Raw genomic sequence first — 12,963 nt, 5'->3', positions numbered from 1 at the left:
ACTATGGCCTGACATCCCAGCTGGCCAAGATGCACCAAGATGTCCAGGTCATAGACGCGACTGTCCAGAGTGTCCCTATGGCCACATGGGCGAAGAACAAAGTAGCATAGCAGCGGATCGGTAAGAGCTTCCTGTGACGTGGAGGGAGTCTTTGTTGCACAGCGGTATCCAGTTTGGAGACTGCTGGTATAATAGAAAGCTGTCTCCTGACTGAAGAATTATTAGTAGATTGATTTAATTAAAAATCATACGGTTAATCAGACCCGCATGAACTTGTAATTCAATACAACCGTCATGCTGCAGAAACCATTCATTCTTGTGTCTTGGTTTTGATGCATGCATCAGTTGCAGCAAGGTGTCATTTGAGAAGAGGCATGCTGTCCTGTAGGAAAGCCTCTCCCAAGATTGCTGCTGCCCACAGTTCCTGTAAATACTTTCACTGAAAAATATTTATTTTTTTAAAAAAAATCTGAGGTGTAGTTGTCTAGGCACCTAAACCCTCTTCACCCCTTCTCCTCCACATATTCCTTCTGCGCATGGTGCACCCCCAGTATTGTATCAAACTAGTCCTGCCCTAGGCCAACATGATTCCAAAGCAGGGAATGCCTAGAGAGACCCTGCACTGGGGAGAGAAGTGGACCACCTGCAGCTGGCACCCTGCTCTGTAGCTGATGCCCAGCATGCAATCTTTCATGCTGAGGTGTCGCAAGGAGAGTGTGATGAGCGGAGCATTGCTACTGGATAACCCCCCTGCCTGCCCCTGGGTCCGGCTGGCTTGAAATCACCGCCCTTCGAAGCAGTTGGTGGTGAGACTGCTGCCAGGTGCTTCACTGCTGTCGCTCATCTTAGTGGTGGTGGGGGGGCTGCAAAAATGTTTTTCATTGGGACCTGCAGCTCCTAAGGCCAGCCCTGTTCCAAAGCCCCCTTCTCACATATTTGACATTTTTCTGCAGTAGTAAATGCTGGATATGACAAGAAACTCTCCTCATGTTCAGCATGGGGACAAAGCACCAGCATGGGCTTACTGGCATGCTCTCCATGCTCCCCCAAGATAATTTTTCTATGTGTGGGTTATTTCTGAAAAGGCCTTTTTAAAAAAAAAATCAACCAAAAGGTTTATGACTAAATCTAGCCAGTAGTTCTATTTATTATTGAGCATTGTTTATCTAACCAATAAAGGGGAGGAGGACACTCGGCAAGAGTTCTAATGGAAATGGAACTGCAGACAGAGGTAGACGAATGGCATTCTGAGCACCAACGCTCTCGGCCTGAATTGTACATTACCAGACATATTAAAATCTATTTCTAGTACAATTACTGGTTGAGAAAGGGAGGGGGTAATTGATTTAACACTTGACTAGTTAACCGAAGCATGCTAACGATAGGGAAGAGGGGGGGGAGAGAGAAAGAGGGGAGAAAGAATGCACTAGATGTGTTTTAGATTGAAGAAACAATCCAGCTAAAATGACTGGGAGAAAACAATAACAAACATTCTCCATATAAATGTCACTCTCCCTTCATTGTTCAAATCAATCTGAGCCAGTTAGCATTCCCCTTGGAGTGTGACACCAGTTGAGAGCATTCAGATATGATGAAGGAAAACAAGGTTATCGTAGTTGATGTATTTCATACCTCAGGTGTTTATCTGGTTTTGGGGGGGCTTTAATCTTATTTTCCTAGCCTCCTTCCATGAGAGTCTTCAGAACTGATTTTTTTTCCCCCCTATCAAAAGAGTTCTGTTACCTCTCATTGCTAGGCCCTGGTACGTTATGGATCATCAGAGGGAATGTCTCTAGTCCAGTGTTTCTCAACCAGTTGTATGGGTGTCACCAGTGGTCCTTGAGGTGGTGTCTGGCGGTGCTCGCAGGACCCCTGGACCCCTGCCACTTGGCAGTGAGACCAGGAATGCAACACAACAAACAGAGATAGGAGGTTCAGTTCAGCAGGCAGAGCTCCAAAATATGCTTTTCCACGCTTGAAAAAGTCCTCCTGTCCACCCTGAGCCGCTTACTGGTGTTTGCTGTGTCACATCTGGCCTCCCAACGCAGAACCAACTGGCAATGATGTCATCGCCGGTTACATCTGGCGGTACTTTGAATAGTTGGACCATGTGAAGTGGTACTGTGGAGGACAAACCTTGAGAAACACTGCTCTAGTCCAAGGTCCACAGTCCCAATACTACAGAAGGCAGGTTCTCACCATGTTTTTTCAGTAGAACAAGTTCACAATGCTCAAATTACAGGGGGGCAAGGGATAGATATGTTCCCCTTCCCACTACTGTTTTTAGAAAGCTACAGTGGGGCATGTTCAGTTCTGTATTTTCAGTTCAGAGTAATTGTGGATTGAGACACACCGAGTGGTATATGTGCAAATTTCAATTAGACCTTACTCCAGTGGTTCCCAAATTGTGTCATTTTTTCTAATTTTGAGGCTCAGAACCTTCACTGGAACACACCCTATGGGTCCAGATTTGGGTAAAACTGCCCATATCCCCAAAGTTATGGTCATAATATAGTCAACCAAACTGTGGTGTTCTCTGCTCTACACATACAGAAATAGAAAGCTTGCATTTGTCAAATGGACAGCCCAATACTAACTTGCCCTAAAGCAGGCAGCAATTCATTCCCCTTACCCCCATGTCATGCAGCAGTCGCCCCTATGGGGCTACTGGAACCTGTGCCACCTCAATCAGTGGCGCAGATCAAAGCAGCCGGTGTAAGGCCAGGCTGCTGGGGGGGGGGGGAGGATCCGGCCTAAGTGCCAGATCATGGTCCCGATCCCCACCCGGGCCTTGCTGGAGATTCTTTGTTGTGTACAACATTTTAGAACCCCACTGCAGTCTACGATTTTAATGGTACTCTACATATTTTGTAATATGAAACAGATTCACAATAGAGTTTCAACAGGCCAGTTGATTGGCAAAGATGACCTATTCTATTTCAGCTAGGCTTTATATATACATAATTAGACCCCTTCCCCAAATGTTGTCTATAAGAAGTGTTTTGAGACTGTTTTGTTTTTTTTTTAATTATTATGCTGCCAATTATTATGCCGCCATTCAAATTTTATAACACAGTTTTATATGGTCCTTGGGGATTCTTCAATTGCAATTCAACTTTTGCCCTATTTTTCCAGATTTCTCTCATACTGCTTTTTTGAGTTTCATACCCATGGATCAGAGGCTGCATCTAAAGCTTGATAGATGGTTGACACCTGATTTTATTTTAAAAAGACAGTATTTATTGGTTGCATGGTTATGCAGTGCTTCCTCTCCTTTTTTTCCCTGATCTTTTTCTATGGAACATCTGCTCTGTCCAGGGCTCCAGGGCTTGAACAGTGAATCTTAATCTGAGGTTAGGATCTACCCAAGATAACATACTGCACCTAAACCTCAGAATTTTCTTCAGATGCAATATGAAACAAGGGTTGTGAGTTCAGCCCCTGCAAAACTGAAAAGCATTATGAAGCCTGTGAATAGGCCTGGTATTAATACAGGAGTCTGGTATTCTGATTATTCCTAGTCAATACCCTTTGCTTGCTTTACTGGAACACACCATATGGGTCCAAATCTGTGAAAATCTGCCCACATTCCCAATGTTATGGTCATAATATAGCCATTCAGTCAACCAAACTGTGTTCTCTTACCCAACCCCTGCTAATTGGGTAAGAGGCACTTTTTCAAGTGGGTGCTCCTTTTTTTAGCAGGGGGAGAGTAACTGGCCCACCTCACCCCAGCACTGTCTGTTCTAGTGGCTGTCTGCTGGTATTCTTTTTGCATCTTTTTAGATTGTGAGCCCTTTTGGGACAGGGAGCCATTTAGTTATTTGATTTTTCTCTGTAAACCGCTTTGTGAACATTTAGTTGAAAAGCGGTATATAAATACTGTTATTATTATTATTATTATTATTCACTGTTCTAAACATACAGAAATGGAAAGCTTGCATTTGTAAAATGGACAGCACAATTCTAACTTGCCCTGACACAGGAAGGCCTGAAGCAGGCAGCAATTCATTCCCCTTACCGCATGTCATGCAACAGTTACCTCCATGGGGCTGTTCAGGTCTGTGCCCCCAAAAGCAGTGGCGCAGATCAAAGCAGCCCGGTATAAGGCCAGGCTGTTCAGAACAGGGGTTAGGATTTGGCCTAAATGCCAGATCCTGGTCCTGCCTCCCATCCAGGCCTTGTCCTCCCACCATTCCACTGGTGCCTACCCTCCCCCTGCCCCAGAATACCCTTGAAACACCCTCCCCCTGCCCTTCCCAAATCCCCACACTGGCAGCCCACCACCAGTACAAACTTACCTTGGCCCAGCTCCACAGAGGCTGGTTCTGGCCTCCAGAGGCTGGCGCATCTCTGTGCACCAGCCTACCGACTCTCCTGGTGGTACAGAAGTGCCTTATAGCACTTTTGCGACACCTAGAGGCAGGCACAACGCAATCCTAACCATACTGTTAGGATTGCGCCCCAAAATTCTTACTTCTCCAAAATCATTTCACCCTCCACATGATTAGCATTATAATTATAAAATTGAGAATATTACGCAATTTAATTTATAGAAAAAGCTAGAGAAACTCTCACATTTATGAACTTTACATAGCAAGGAGTTTAAAACTGGATAAAAAGTAAACTCCATATTGTACATCTACATTTTTAAAATCTAAGTAGAATGAAATTCGAAGCCTACAAACATTTTTGGCCACAGAAAATTTTGCCTGGGGAGATCAATTCCAGGTAAGGGCAACAGCAAACACATGAAGAAAGAAATGTCTCAAAGGAGAAACAGCAAGAACTGGCATGAATTTCAAAGGAATCAATAACAAACAACTTCCAAGGAAAAGGAGGGAATATTACCACTTAGCTAAGCAACAAGATGCCTTCCTGAAATAATCTATAATACTTGTAAAGACCGTACACTCCTTTAAGCATAATATATAGAATTATGCTGTATGAATAAAGTTGACATTGTCAATATAACTAACCACAAAGTAAAAAAAAATGAAAATGAAAAGATTTAGGGAATATGGTGTACCAAGAAATCTGAACTCAGGGCTGTGATCACATATTTTGCACCTTTTTAGGCAAGTACTGAAGCAATAGATACAACATGTCACCAGGGCTAGTACAAGACTTACAAAGTCCAAAGCAGTACAGTATGCCTGGCAGTGTGACAGTTACAGCTTCCACTGCTGCCCCTCCCATTCCCTTGACTTGAAGAGTGCATGGAGGAGAGGAGAATGCTCGGCTAGAGTATAGCCCAATGTTCTGCTCTCTTCCACACACTCTTTCTATTAATCCAGGGTGCTCCTGGATGGGTACTCATGGAGGGTACTCCTGGAGGACTAGCCATGATGAAATCAGACAGGTGGACAGAGCAGTAGTGTAGTTACAAGTGGGCGGCATGTTAAGTATTGCAGGCACTGCAACGTGCTGTGTAAGTGCCCCCTCCTGCTCACTGTAAAAGTCATTCTGGGCAGCGCAGGGCAAGTGTACATGGTAAGTGGGAGGGGCTGCTTACACGTTGAAGTGCCTGCAGTATTTACAGCAACGGCTCCTTGTAGCTATGCTACGGCTCTGTCCACCTGCCTGATTCCCTCATCAGCTTGCAATACTTATAGCACCACCTCCCTGGTAGCTACGCTGCTTGATTGGTTGACAACCTTCAGTCTCGAAAGACTATGGTAGAAGCCTACAGCACCCGGTATTCCCAGGCGGTCTCCCATCCAAGTACTAACCAGGCCTGACCCTGCTTAGCTTCCGAGATCAGACGAGATCGGGCATGTGCAGGGGACAGAGATACAAGAAAGCTGAATTCAGACTCCAGGCAGCATGCAATTATTGCAGAATGTACCCATGCTGTTCCTCCCCAAAGAATACACTATGTGTTACCTATTCTGTTTCAGGTATGAAGATTTATCTAATAATTGCTATTTTAGAAAAATGTATTACAAACATACAGAGAGAGTACATGATTCTGTATTAAGTTTACAGCACCATTTCAGGCTCTTAATTCCCCCCTCCCCCCACGATACATGTAGCTAAAAACATTTATTTAATACTCTGGAGTAAATGGGGCAGGGAGTTTGCTCATACAAAAAATAGAGAAGAAGCATTTTATCTCTCCTCCTGCAGTGCTGAATTTTTTTTTTTAATTCTTATCCCACACTTATGCAGCAAATTGCAATTACATAGTCTATATCTTTTGTGGAAGCCTATTGTGTTCAAACTGCCTAATTCTCTCCAGTATATTAATGAGTAAATAGGAACTCTAATTATGATAGTAAGTTGAATCCCACACTTCCTTTTTCTTGCAAAATTCTTATTCTAGGATCAAGCCCTTTGCTATTTCAAATCCAGTGGAGAGAAAAAAATGATGTCGGAATTTAGTACAACTCATTACTGTCTACGTCCTCACTGTATGTGAATCTCTAAGTCCTCAGACTCTCCTTCCCCCATTCCTCAACTCAACTAAAAGAGTGGAGCAGCACCTGAACGTCCGGAAGAGGATGGGTGCATCAAAGGCAGGCTCCACACTTGCATTTAGCCACTTGCTTCATGCAGCAAAGGGTGTTATATAGTAGGCTTCCATGCATTTAGTCAATGTAGAAGAACATCCACATATGTCTACATCGAGATGCTTATCCAGCCTCATTGACCTGTCCAGATGGAGATATGTAACTGATGAAACCATTTGTTTTTGCAATGGTTAATCAGGGTTGCTCAGGATACACCAGCTACAATTTTCAAGCTGAAAACTGTAATTCTGATAGGGTAGAAATTTTCCCCAAGCATACTTTCCATGTGACCTAATCACATAACAGGGATCAGAGAACGTAACCCAATCGTGCACACCTGTATCCGATTTTTGAATAGCCTCAGAGCTGGAGGCAATTAGTTATCTGATCTTTCCATCACCCTTTGCCAACCTGCCAAAAATCAGGTTGCAACACACAGTGGATCCCAACCCACAGTTTGGGAACCACTGTTTTAATCTGTACAGCCTGGGTCTTCAAATATAAAACCATAAACATAAAAATATAAAACATAATCAAAAAAAAAAATTCAGACCCCATGTGGTGCATCTGTCAACAACCATCTCACGTAATGCCCATTCATTTTAATGGTGCTCGCATGGGGGGGGGCAAAGCTTAGTGGATTGTTCCCTGGGGCTCTAAAGCAGTTGATTGCACAATGTTCATTTGCCTGTGATTTCAAATTCACACTGATAAACCACATATTGTAGATTTTCAGCAGACATTTAAAAGGAAACCATGATTACTTTTCCACTACAATGCCTTAAGAATTAAGTCCATTATTGTTGCAAGTATTGTAGGGTTGCAAATTCAGTGAAATATTGTAATGAACTGCAGGATGATGTTCTTTTGAATAAATCAAATATCGGTAAGTCTTGGGTGTAAAAAAACACAACTAATTAGTGCCAATTGCCCTATAGATAGCAATTTTTTTTAAACTGCTCATGGGTTGTTTCTTTTAATTAATTCCCTTTTATCTTCCTTGTAATTAACTAGTCTCATCTCCCTGTCCCGTCTCCTTTTGTACATTTGCCTTACATGACACAACTTCCGCAGTTTAGCCACCAACAGTTCAACCACATCATTATCCTTTTAGAATAATCATACAGTCAAGCATTGCCAACACAATTGGAGCTCAGCTTCAAATCAAATTTGTCTCTTTTGATGTGAACCTTTACTACGTGCAATGTATAGGAAGAAGTCCTTGGAGTTAGCAGTGATGGACGAGAATTTTAACATTGTTTCCAAGCCAGGCAAAGTTTATGTGCTATGACTCACAAGTGACAAAAGGCAGGCCCTTCCTTCTGTTACAAATGCTAGAGAGAAGAATTCCACCAGCAAGACATTATTCACTTCATGGGAAAGGTTAAGAACACTTTAGTTACTTTCATTTATTTATTTATTTTGGCTATGGTGTCACAGCCTTTAAGGCAGTAATTGTCAAGCTTTTTCATCTCATGGCACACTGGCAAGGCACTAAAATTGTCAAGGCACGCTATCAGATTTTTGACACTTGACAAGGCACACCATGCTGCCAGTGAGGGGCTCACTTCCCCATTGGCCATACTAATAAAAAATCTTCCCACAAATTCCTGTAGCACACCTCTGGACCACTTGCGGCACACCAGTGTGCCACGGCACAGTGGTTGAAAATGGCTGCTTTAAGGTATGAACCACAAACCTCATAGCCTGAGAGCCAAAGTACACAATACGTAGGCTATGTGATCAAGACTTTTTTTTTTTTTTTAAGTAATGTCAGCTGCATTGGACCCTGATCAGGACTGTGAAGGAGAGGAAGGGGTTGTATCTTTCCCGATATGAAAAATTCTATCTGAAAAATTCTGGAGGTCACAGAAGGTTGAAAGCCTAGAAGGTTGAAGTGCCCTTCTAGGACCTCCGGAGGCCATTCTGAGGCCTATGGACACTGCATGTGGCCTCCATGGGCCTCAGAATGGCTCCGGTCACGTTTGGAGTTTGGTGGTGCCCAAAATCCACATGACTTGATTTCACAAAGAATTGGTATCCACGAGGGGGTCCAGGAACGGAACCCTCGCAGATAACAAGGTTCCACCTGTAGTCCTAAGTTCCATGTAGGGGCAAACTCTGGAGAAACAAACTGGAAAGGGATTTCTGCTCAAAGGATGAGTGTTGTCAAGCATCCTTGACCAACCTGGGCCCAAATCCTAACCAACTTTCCGGCACTGACGTAGCTGTGCAAAAGGGTTCAGAAGAGGTTCTGTCAAAGTTGGCAACCCTAATAGGGAGACAACAGGGATTTTTGAGTCTTAAATAGCATATCTGCTATTGGCAAACTGGGACTAGAGTTCACACTGGATTCAGGCTGGAGCTTCACATGGCTGCTATCGATGTTTAAAAAGCCCACCAATAAGTTTTAGTTAGAAATCTGCATATCATCTAGTTTGGCCTTGAAGACAGAACACAGTCCAGTTAAGCTACCTGGGACTGAATATGCTCAGTTTTCAGAACCTTCTTCAGACACATAGGACAATAGGAGTATACAACATGTCCTCTAGAGTTGGTAGGTTTTAAGAAGTCTCTGGGTTGAGGAGGCCAGATATAAATACTACAAGCCTGACCTTCTGCCTTTGCCAGATCAACAGAACATTATATTCTGTCTGCTGCACTCAACCACAGCTAACCTCAGCAAACCCAACCAGGAGAGCCCACTTCATCAATGAATTTGAGTACACCTGACACACTGTTTATTTATTACATTATTTTGCCCCTAAGAATGCAATGCTCCATATTCCCTGTTGAGAAATCTGGCAACATCAATACTGAATTCAATCATAACATTATCATTTACTGGCGAGCCCCTGTATCTGCAGATCCAGTATCCGCAGATTCAGTTATCTATAGATCTAGGGACCCCTGCACCCCTATTACATTACGTTTGCTTTTAGTACATGTTGCTTGCAACATGGGGGCTTCTTGTTTAACAGTCTTGCTTAACCAAAGAACTGAACATGCAGAGAATCAGTCTGCATGCTAGAGGACAACTGACAGAAAGCAGGAGTCTTTCTAGTAAGCTAAGTATTTCCAAGATACTGGCCTCAGTATCTCCAGTGGTTTAGATCACACCTTGTGTTGATTTGACCTCCGGTCTACCAGGCTCAACATACTATGCGTTGGGCTACATTTGTTCCCGATTGTACTGTCCTCATCGTCTTAGCATATCACTGCATAATGTGGGTAATTTTGATAGCGAGGGGGAGTCAGGAGGAGAACTACAAACTTCCAACAAGCAGAAATGTTGTTTTATGCCCATATGTTATTACAGAGATAGCAGTAATTAATGATTGTTCTAATCCTGTAAAAACATGCATCAATGCAAAAAGCAACACTGACCAGGACAAAGTAATACAGGCTTGCATCCGCAGAGGTACTTGTGTGAGTCCAAGGGCTTGGGCATTCCTGACTTTTCTTTTGAGTGAAAGATTCTTATACCATATTGGAAACTGCTTTTCAAATTCAAAGTTTGAAAAGTAGTGTGGAATCTGGCATTGGGATTTGCCACTCCAAAAAAATGACGGCAAAGAGTCTACTGGACCTTTGGGCTTGCCCAAGCAGCATTTTGGATCCAAGCTGTAACGTATAGTTCTACATATAAATGACAGCAGTCTCAAAATTCTTACTTGCAATATAGTAAGATTTCTCCAAGGTCAGCCCACTCTTCTACCAGCTCCTGCTGGTGGGACAGGCACACGTATGGTTGCAAAATGTGCCATAAAGGACATTGTGGCTGTGCAAAGATCAATGATGCTAGAGGAGAGGCCTCTACCAGTTCTGGAGTTTGTCCACCAACCAGTAAGTATAAATACCAGGTAGCAGGGAGCTGGGAGAGGGTGGAACCGGGGCAAGGAGGGGTGTTTTGGGGATAAGGGAGGGTGGGAAAGAGGGTGGTTCAGGCCCGGGAGGGGGAAGGAGGCCTCCACTGCATCCTAATCCCTGTCCGAGACCTGAAAGCCCTACATGGGGCTACTCAGTTCTGCACCAGCTAGTGCAGCTCCAAGTAGACCCATAGTGGCTGCTTGGGCTCAACATGGGTAAGGGAACAAATGTTCTCTTACCTCGAGGAAACATCCAGCTGCCTTCCTGCCTGTGCAGGATACAGTGGTGGTAATTTGGCGCTGTTGTCTCATGGAGCGGGCAGTCTGAATAGCATTGGGCAGTAAATCAAGACACACCTTTCTTACTAGGAAGACTTCATAGCACTTTCTAAAAACCTGTAAACCCAGGCTTTGGTGGGCCTCATTAGGGACGGAATCCACAACGTTGCTGCTATGGAGGAACTCCAATTCGCACCCAGGTCCATTTCATGCATCCAGTATGTGGAGCCAGGAGCAAGGTGGTCTCCTGGTGCCCACATTAACAGGTAAGATGTTTCCAATGAGACGGAATGCCCCCTAAGATACAAAGGGCCCAGTTTTGAATATCAGTTTTCAAACAACATATCTGTCTTGCTACAATTCTAAAGCACTGTTTGCTGTCAAAGAAACAGCTCTGTAACCTACTAGGAATTGAGAGAGGTCCTTCTGTGAGCTGCGTGTTGAAAAGGTCAACAGCTGTTCTGCTATTTCAAGTCACAGATGCTATAAAGACTTGAAAGGCCTGAAGAGGAAAGATTCAAGGCAGGGTTACGGGAGAAGATGACACTATTAAGGCACATGCTCGAGCCGAGATTTCAAGTGTGTGCAGGGAAAGCTTCGTTCCACATAAAACCCCTCCCTTTTTTGTGTGCTTTCATTTTGGAAGCTGTTTGGCTGCACACATGGAACTCTTGGACAGAATTGCCAGTCGCATGTCCTGAAGGGCCTTGTTAACAATTAAGAATTGGATAAAAGGGAGAAAAATACTCTGGTGATAGCAGCAATATAATTGGCATCCAATAGCCTACCTAGAGGAGTGCAAAACAGTAAGTACTGCAGGTACCATAATGTGCCGTGTAAGGAGCCCCTTCCATTAGGCATTCCAGCCACTCCAGGTAGGGATGGCAACACACAAGAGACACAGTTTGGTTCAGCAAGTGTCTGTACTTTGCCATTGCAGCCCAGAATAGCTCCAACGGCAAGTAGGAGGGGCTGCTTACATGACATGTTGTACAACCTGCAATGCTTACCATTTTGTCCCCCCTCTAGCCATGCTACCCCCTCTAGCTATGTTATGAGATGATCAACTTCTGTTGATCCAAGAGCCATAAGAACATAAGAAGAGCCCCACTGGATCAGGCCATAGGCCCATCTAGTCCAGCTTCCTGTATCTCACAGCGGTCCACCAAGTGCTTCAGAGAGCGCACCAGATAACAAGAGACCTGCCTCCTGGTGCCCTCTCTTGCATCTGGTGTTCTGACATAGCCCATTTCTAAAATCAGGAGGTTACACATACACATCTTGGCTTGTAACCTGTAATGGATTTTTCCTCCACAAACTTGTCCAATCCCCTTTTAAAGGTGTCCAGGCCAGATGCCATCACCACATCCTGTGGCAAGGAGTTCCACAGACCAATCACACGCTGAGTAAAGAAATATTTTCTTTTGTCTGTTCTAACTCTCCCAACACTCAATTTTAGTGAATGTTCCCTGGTTCTGGTGTTATGCGAGAGTGTAAAGAGCATCTCTCTATCCACTTTATCTTTCCCATGCATAATTTTGTATGTCTCAATCATGTCCCCCCTCAGGCGTCTCTTTTCTAGGCTGAAGAGGCCCAAATGCCTTAGCCTTTCCTCATAAAGAAGGTGCCCCAGCCCAGCAATCATCTTAGTTGCTCTCTTTCACACCTTTTCCATTTCCACTATGTCTTTTTTGAGATGTGGCGACCAGAACTGGATGCAATACTCCAGATATGGCCTTAGCAACGATTTTTACAGTGGCATTATAATATTAGCCGTTTTGTTCTTTTCTACCTTTTCTACCTTTTCTAATGATCCCAAGCATAGAATTGGCCTTCTTCACTGCCGCTGCACATTGGGTCGACACTTTTATCGACTTGTCCACCACCACCCCAAGATCTCTCTCCTGATCTGTCACAGACAGCTCAGAACCCATTAGCCTATATGTGAAATTTTGATTTTTTTGCCCCAATGTGCATGACTTTACACTTACTTACATTGAAACGCATCTGCCATTTTGCTGCCCATTCTGCCAGTTTGGAGAGATCCTTCTGGAGCTCTTCACAATCACTTCTGGTCTTCACCACTCGGAAAAGTTTGGTGTCATCTGCAAACTTCGCCACCTCACTGCTTAACCCTGTCTGCAGGTCATTTATGAAGAGGTTGAAAAGCACCAGTCCCAGGACAGATCCTTGGGGCACACTGCTTTTCACCTCTCTCCATTGTGAAAATTGCCCATTGACACCCACTTTCTGTTTCCTGCTCTTCAACCAGTTCTCAATCCAGGAGAGGACCTGCCTCTAAT

General features: G+C 44.0%; 1 pseudogene; it reads right to left on the bottom strand.

Annotated features, from left to right (window-relative positions):
- Positions 1-5,683: 5,683 nt before the first annotated feature.
- LOC136656414 (5S ribosomal RNA) lies at positions 5,684-5,801 on the bottom strand (annotated as a pseudogene).
- Positions 5,802-12,963: the final 7,162 nt, after the last annotated feature.

This window comes from Tiliqua scincoides, chromosome 6 (genome assembly GCF_035046505.1).
Source record: "Tiliqua scincoides isolate rTilSci1 chromosome 6, rTilSci1.hap2, whole genome shotgun sequence".
In the NCBI taxonomy this organism is placed as follows: domain Eukaryota; kingdom Metazoa; phylum Chordata; class Lepidosauria; order Squamata; family Scincidae; genus Tiliqua; species Tiliqua scincoides.
This window is presented reverse-complemented; position numbering and strand designations above follow the sequence as displayed.